The 8,413-nt window shown below is 32.0% G+C and overlaps 2 long non-coding RNA genes across 7 annotated transcripts; both read left to right on the plus strand.

Moving 5' to 3' along the window:
* Positions 1-83: 83 nt before the first annotated feature.
* Positions 84-3,618, plus strand: LOC109588478 (uncharacterized). Of its 6 annotated transcripts, XR_002188188.1 has the most exons (11): positions 84-183; positions 1,508-1,530; positions 1,577-1,686; positions 2,155-2,282; positions 2,364-2,436; positions 2,540-2,581; positions 2,705-2,800; positions 2,865-2,908; positions 3,001-3,011; positions 3,099-3,173; positions 3,428-3,618. It is a non-coding gene; the product is annotated as an uncharacterized LOC109588478 (long non-coding RNA). The 6 variants fall into 6 exon arrangements; XR_002188186.1 differs by having other exon boundaries at positions 1,508-1,686; XR_002188189.1 differs by lacking the exon at positions 84-183 and having other exon boundaries at positions 1,167-1,686; positions 2,865-2,873.
* Positions 3,619-3,738: 120 nt separating this feature from the next.
* On the plus strand, positions 3,739-5,186 carry LOC109588476 (uncharacterized). The gene is made up of 3 exons (XR_002188182.1): positions 3,739-3,855; positions 4,132-4,182; positions 4,260-5,186. It is a non-coding gene; the product is annotated as an uncharacterized LOC109588476 (long non-coding RNA).
* The last annotated feature ends 3,227 nt before the right edge of the window (positions 5,187-8,413 follow it).

Below are 8,413 nucleotides of genomic sequence, written 5' to 3' on the forward strand. Positions count from 1 at the left end.
GGTACAGAGTATGGAAATGGAATTATGAAATTATGAGTGTTATAGTATTGATATTACTACTGGTACTTGTACAAGGCACAGTAAAGACTGTTTATGACTTTTGATTTTATTTTAGAAAAAATTTTAGTCGATCGATTGAAATTGATAAAGGAGAAAGCAGTTCATCTTATTGATCATCTTAAGGTAATTCATACAGTAAAATTTACATGTACATGTATTTTTACATATACATGTGTGTGTACATTTGTAAATGTAAAGCATATGTCTTTAAGATTGTATATAATGTATATAAGATTCGGCCCTGTTATAATAACTGAGCGTGATGGTCACTGTGTAACAATACTGGATAAAAAAGGAAAGAAATTGAAATCGTTAGGAGGAGAAGGAGAAAGAGGCAACGTCAAGTTTTGACATTACCAATGACCACAAATTTTTATTACATTTTGATACATATTGATGTCCTAATGCTATGTTGAAAGTTTGAGCTAATTCCGACTTCAATTTTTCAAGTTACAACCATTTTAAGAAAACATCAAAAATCTGAAAAATACCCAAGGCTATAGCCCATGCGTTTTTCCAAAAAATGGCTAAAAAATGACCCCAAATTTTTATTACATTTTTGATACATATTGATGTCCTTATGCCGTGTAGAAAATTTGAGCTAATTCTGACTTCAATTTTTCAAGTTACGACCATCTTAAGAAAACTTAAAAGATCTGAAAAATACCCAAGGCTATTAGTAACGCGGTAGCGTTACTAAGTAGGATTCACCCCACTGTGTGCAAACCTGATGCTTTGGATTATATTCTTCATGCAGTGGTGTAAGATATTTTTACCACACCAGTTTGCAAGTACCTTCTTGTTTCCTTACTTTTTTCCACTTCAATCCTACTACTTTTCCATTTTTAATGTTTTCTATTTACTTGTTTCCATTCTTTTTTCTTAATGTAATAAATTGCATTCTGTTATGATTGTGTGGTTAGGTTAATTATATTCATGCTGATCACGTGCGCATAAATTAAAATGGTGTCAAACCACAAACCCACGCGGTGTCTGCAGCTGGATTTTGTCTTCCATTTTGTTATCTGTTCTTGCTTCTTTTTGAAACTACCTTTGTGGTCCTTGACCCAAGCACAAAGGAATGATGTAAAAGCCAACTCGAGCGGTTCTCTTGTTTAAAAGATTATCCTGACGATAGAAGAAGTTGAAAGAAGAAAAAGTATGAAGAATTTTGCAAATTAATTAGTGAGTTGCACTCACTAATGGCTCCATTAGGTTATCCAGGTACTACAAAATTATATGTTGCGTACATAATATATATGCAGAATGTATGTGGCTTATATGTGACATATAAGTTACATATATATTTGTCTTAAATATATGTTTGCATACATAGTGACTTGTTTCTTACGTATACATTAATTATTATGTTATATGTATGTTGCAATTTCACATATGAATTAAATATATTTTTATCTTACATATATGTGACCATAATTGACAAAAGGGCCCTTATGGCGGAGAGTCAAGGTGGGCAGAGCAATGTACAAGCACGTGTGTTATCATCATGTGATAGTGATTAGTGAAACATGGTCATGGAGCTGTGATCTATTCATTCAGTTAAGTTGAGTTAATCCTGTACTCTGGCAGCAATGGCCACTCGAGCTGTGAAGCCTTGATTTCTCTGTGAGTACACGCATAATTTTACTCGATAAGTATGGGGTGGACTTGCTGTTTGGAGGAATGCGGTTCAGTGTTTAACTGAGTTGCCCCGCGCCACGGTCAGCCTGAGGGTTTGGCTGATTTATTGCCAATTCTCAATATAATGTCTTGCTAGTATAGTATTAAGTCACAAGTGTTCTATTAATGTAGTTGTAATGTTACATTGGATAGTGTTAAATTTTAGATGTGTGTTCCCCACTTCAAGCCTACCGTATAGTGTTTCTCCGGCTAGTTTCATGTGTACTGTACTGATATTGCATGGGTTGATATGCAGGAGTGTGTGACTGAGTTTTTGTAACTTTCTTCAATGTCATTGTATTGTAATGGCCCTTAGTGGGTGTGTCAATGTATGATTGCACTGATACATTTTGTGAAAATGCCAATTGTTATGCACATTCATAAAGATGTACACTTCTTCTCCTTTCTTAACAGGATGAATCGCTATCCCATGAGCTAGGCTACTATATGATTGAACTAATTGGTGCATGGCTAATAAAACAAATCATAGTGTGATGAAGTTGTGGCTTGAAGTACTATAGAGCCAAAGAACTCGTACGCATGTAAGGAATTAATAGCATTTATCAATGCCAGACTGCCTAGCCTACAGTTCATTAATATCATGGTCTCTCTCTCTCCTCTAGCTTTGTCTCTGTATACTGTATGTATAACTTTGAATGTAAGAAAGTGCTCTTTTATTTTTTCACTCATATCAAGGTAAAATTTTATATTGCATTTCCTCTCATTATTTTTGTCTCGTATCTCCTTTTCTTCTTGTCTCTTCTCAACTTGCCTCTCCTCTATTGAAACTTATTTACAGAATGATGAAGCAGTGACCAACAAAATATATTTACTTTTGATAGTACGTAAGATTAGTGGTGGTATCAATGTTCTTGTTATTATAGTTTTAATGCATGGCTTGTGTATTAATTGTTATTGTTCTTTCTTTTTCTTCCACTCTCCATTATCTCCTTGTACTATATAGTGGGGTCGCCTTGGTTACTTGCTTGGTGGTGGAAAGTTTTTTACAAAACTGACAGGTTAAATTTTGGCGATTTCTCTGATCTGTTACTCACAACATGTAAGGAACAATAATGCTTGTAGCTGTGATACTCTCTCTCTTTTCCTCCCTTTCTCTTTCATAGATTTAAAAGGTTATTTGTTAAATCTTTTTTCACTCCAACAAAAAGTGAAATTTAGCTTATTATTTTGTCTCATTTTTTTGTTCTCTCCTCTTTTCTCTGGCCTTTTCTTATGTAAATCCTTTATAATTCTATATAGTTTAATGTAAGGTGAGCCATCAATAATGTTACTGAATTGTGATAACACAATTCTTATTTCTTCTTTTTCTCTTTATCCTTATTTCTTTTTGTCTGTAGTATGTGTGCATATGGGAAGCTATCAAGGAGGTATAGAGAACTGAACATTATTCATATAGGAGGCTCATATATGTGGTGAGTTAAAATTGGGAACTCAGATATGTACTAACAGTAAAATTTGCCAGTTAGAAATTTTGATATTTCTCTTTTATTGCTTTAAGTTACTGTACAATGTATATAAAATTATATTATCCATTATTGACATGATGATTGTTAATAAGTACACTGAGGGAAATTATAGCTGTCAAAAAATACAGTTTAATTTTAAATAGCATATCGTTTGTTCCCTCTTATTCACTATCTCTCTCTCTTCTTTCCCCTGTGAGTAGCGAAAGGTGGACAAAGTCTTTACAAGAAGAAATTTAGTAAAAGGTGGACAAAGTTACTTTGAAAGCATATATATTTTATTTATAACTTAGTTATAACTTTATTATACAATATATACCATATGTTTATATTTAATATGTATTATGTTCATTATATATATGTTTTATAGAAAAGAAATATATTTTGCAGTTAATTTATTTATGAAAAAAGAAATATAATTATGTTGTTTATGTATAACATATGTATTTCACATAATATATATGTTTGATATGTATTACATACTGCCAAATACTGGTAAGTTTCATATATGTGGAAAATATCTGAAAAATATAAAATATAGTAAAAATATAATTTTGTATTCATTAATGAGAATGAGGGACTTACCATTGAGGGACTCACTAATCTCTTTGAACTATTGTCCAATAAATCTGTGAGTACTATTAGTACATGTACATGTGTACAATACCATAGTATTTCAGGATATTGTTTCATGATCTTAAATTCAGCCACCCAACAATAGATTTGCATAGATTTATAGATTCATGTATAGATGTATAAATTTTCTATACAATACATGTATAGATTTGCCTTCCCTGGCCAAAATACATGTACATGTACTTACCTTTTCAATGTTTTAAAGTTATTTATTATGTGTACAATGTTACATTTGTATGTACATGTGTACATTGTATTTATATTATGATAGGTTGGTGAGAATGTGTTTCCTACTACATGGAAAGGTCTTAATCATGAACAAGTAATGAACTGCATACATGTACATTTCAATCATACAGTGATCATGTTTGAGCCCATTATTTATTTTGCATAATTTAGGTGGAGGATGTCGAAGTAGGGTAACTGTCAAGCTTCAGTTTATGTACACAACTCCTGAAGAAGCTGAAGCTGCATTAGAAAGAGAAGTTGAGTCTTTTAGTCCACCCAGGCCTAATGATGTGAGACTTTAAGCTGACATTAATAATTTGTAACACTATAGTCTCTTGCCATTATTGTCTAAGTAATTAATTAATTTTCATGAATATTAAAGTTACCTTAATTGTATTTTTAGAATGAACCACCCGATCCGGAAACCTTCCCCATTAAATGAATGGGGAAAATATAAAAATGTTCTGCATTGCCAATACCGCAATACTTCTTACCTTATAGACACGCCTAGCACCTGCACCTTCGATTCGAGCCACACCTTGAAGGCAAGATGGAGGATATTGGTGCTCGATCTATAGGTCTATATTACTGATTAGGCTACTACAGTAGCGGCAACACACAGCCACTATTTTAAAGTAATTTAAGGTTCTAAAGTAGTTTGAGTGTTGTAGAACACTTATTGCATGTATAATTGTTGCTGCATGGACTATTACTGTTTGTCAACACATTATGTATACATAGCTACAGTGATAGATCTACATAATACTGGTGTTTGCAAATTTCATTTAGCAGTTTTATTAATTACACTACTAACCATGTAGTCTTGCTCCATCTACGCCAAATTATGAAATAATAATTATAAGTAATAGTGAACAGATTTATAGTATCTTAATAGTATCTGTTGTAGTATCTTAATAGACATCAGATTTCAGTTTGTTTAAGATTTGCACTTGCATGCTAAGTAATATATAGCTAGATGTATGTGTTGTATTTGTGTTGTGACAGCCATGGGAATGCATTACAGCGTACATCACTATTATATTATATGGATATGCATAGTTAAGTAAATCTATTGATACTATTACTATTACTGTGTAACCTTTAAGCAATATGTAATTTTTCACAAACCTTTAGTATTATGGATCACTGTTAGTGCTTGTAACATTGTGTATTACTGTTACTATTATGCCTTATTACTATTACTATTGTCTATTATCCACAGTGTTTATCTCTCATTAACATTTTAACATTGAGCCTTTTTCTCTATTTCTCTAACCCTTCCTATGATGCATACCCATGGTTTCCCACACAACATGCTAAGTGGGCTAAACAACATTCTTCATGAGCTGACTAGCACATACACATTTGTACATGTATATGGCATTTTGAGCAATTTCAAAAATTCGTAAAAAATCTAATTCTGCCTATATTCAATTTATAGATACCTCTATGTTAAATACAATGTCATCTGCCATTCTACCAATATTGATAATAATAATAGTCCTGCTTTTAATAATAGTAATAATGGAAATAATAACAACAATAATAATAATAATAATTATTATTATTATATGGATATACAGTGGAACCTCTGTATAACGGTCACCATTGGGAACTGGTCCTTTGGCTGTTATACAGGGGTGGTCTTTATTGAGGGGTTTCAGTTTAAAGTGTCTAACTTAAGAGATATTTAACTGTGTTGCCTTCTTAAGTATCTTGATTCATTCCTCAGGTCAATAACAAGTACAAAGATCCTGCAGGTAGTATGTAAGAGGTAGCAGGAAAAATAAGCGAATTACAGCAAGAAGAAAGGGCATGCTCAAGTTTTCAGCCATTTTATTTATATGGGTGGGGCTATAGATGACGTTTCATGATGAAAACATCCGGTCTAGGTGATGGGTGTGGCCACATGGCCGTTAAAGAGAAGTTTTTCTCAATGCTTTATGCTGTGTTGGGGACATTTTGAGTGCTCGTTATACGCAATAGAGAGGTGGTCGTTCTTCAGGGGTTGCCTTAACAGGCAAGTAAGTGTAGTTTGTATCCGGACCCGGACATTTGGCCGCTATATGATGGACGGCCGTTACTTAGAGGTGGTCGTTAAGCGAGGTTCCACTGTAATAACAACAATAACAATAATAATAAAAATAATAACAATAATAATAATAATAATAATAATAATAATAATAACAATAACAATAAGCACAATGAAAACAACAACAATTATTATTATTATTATCATTATTATTATTGTTTTAATTATGAAGTAGTATATGCAATTACTTCTAGTGATTTGGCTCTTAATACACTTTTGAAACTGTAGCCAAAAGCAGAAGTGGGAAAAGAGAAATGGAAGTGTACGTGCGCTAAGGTATGAACAGATAATTTCTATTTTTAATTTAAAAAAGAATACTGTGAATTGTTTGTGGAGACCTACAAATGCTCCAATAAATTATGAGGAGTGAGTTATAAAAACACACCTTACACAAACTTTTACAAGCAATAATTTTTTTTGTTTCACAAAGTGAAAGTAACAGCAATACTATATTTAGAACTGCATTCGCATTGCATACAACAAACATCACTAAACAGTAACTGATTTTTCGGACAAAATTAGCTTCTTTCAATGTAGAGCCACTTTTGAAAAATTAATATTCTTGAACTTCTATTAATCTTAATATACTTTAATTTTAATTGTATTTAATATATTTATAATCTTTGTTTTAAATGGTATTTATTGCTGCAAGGTTTTAGTTGTGATGTATGCATTCATTGTTTCTTTCTCTACTTGCATGTTACCATGTACTACACTGTGTTTTTCTATCTCTAATTCTGTAGTATGAAAGAGTGCATTATGTACTTTGTTCTTATTTATGGAATGTTATTATGCATTATTCCAAAAGTTGGGTTTTGCCATGTGAGCATTTTTATGTCAAGCATTACTCTACCTTTTTCAGTGTGTCTGTAAGTAGATTGTTTATTGAATTTAATGTTATGTATATGTTTGTACTTTGATAGGTTGGTTCAGAGAACGAAGTTGACTAATTCTCCAATATTTTTATGTATTTTTATGATGAATTTTTTTACAATTGAAATAATTCTAATTTTTACATTATACTGATAAAAATATTAAAATTTTAATGATTAATCTATTAAACAGAGAAACACAACAAGAGAGTAGAATTGCAGAATTAGACATTATTTTTTAGGAAATAGCAAATCACCATCTTCAAAACTCAGCCCATTCCACAGTGACTTTGTCCATCATATGCAAAGGTTTGTTGATGGTTGGACAGAACTTAACTCTCAGGTCATAAAAAGTCAATTTGATCCCAAACTTGTCCTTCTAAAATCCGTTTGTAGAAAGTTGATGAGGATTTTCTAAAACTTTCTCTTGCTGCTTTTGCATTTACAATCAAAAGATAGGTACCATTGTCAATGTAAACTACTGCTGCTCAAGTTATGGCTTCATTAGCGCAATAAGTGTATTCATTGCTAAACATTAACTGGTGTTTGCATGCAGGGGAACTATTGTCACTATTTGTCTCAACATTTATCATTATCAATCTTAGTATAAACTGTTCTTCTGATATTATTATTGGAACAGAGAGCCAGTATTACATCACCATCATTGTTAATAATTTAGGAATTCTCTATTGCAATATCCAAAATTAATTCAATATGAAAGCAAATTAATGCTTTAGCTTTGCAGAACTCAGTGATGTAATCCATCTCATGACTGCAAACTGATGGAACTGCTCAAACTCATGTAATCAACTGTAACATACATGTACATACATATTATGCATGTACATTAATGTATGCACAAACATTGCTATTATTTTGTATTATGTATCAAGACGCAATACACATTACATTGCATGTACATGTATGTACATTAAAGGCGAGAGAGTAAGAATGGGGTGTCTTTCTGGTGAGTTATGGGAAGTATCATTTATTGTGTAGCAGAACAAAATAAGAGAAGAGAACGATGAAGAAAGCTTGAAAATGTCCAATTAGAACATGGAAGTGTTTAAAGGTCAACATCACCTATAATTAAAATTACCATCTCTTTCTGTCTCTTTTACTTAGTACAGCATGTGTATTTCAATGTAATTTTTAAAGGCCTTAAATGTTTACCAGAATTAATTAACAGGATAGTAACAGATTAAAGCCATAGCTTTCTTAGTTTCTGCACAGCAGCTTGATAATTGGAACTGGCAGAAAATTGATTTTGAGTCAAAAGAACCATAATTCAGTCAATGCCCTGCAAATGTTACATTTTTGAAGTACTTCCTATCTTAATATAAATGTTCGAGTTTTTTAAT

Source organism: Amphimedon queenslandica, unplaced genomic scaffold (assembly GCF_000090795.2).
Source record: "Amphimedon queenslandica unplaced genomic scaffold, v1.1 AMPQUscaffold_12067, whole genome shotgun sequence".
Lineage (NCBI taxonomy): Eukaryota > Metazoa > Porifera > Demospongiae > Haplosclerida > Niphatidae > Amphimedon > Amphimedon queenslandica.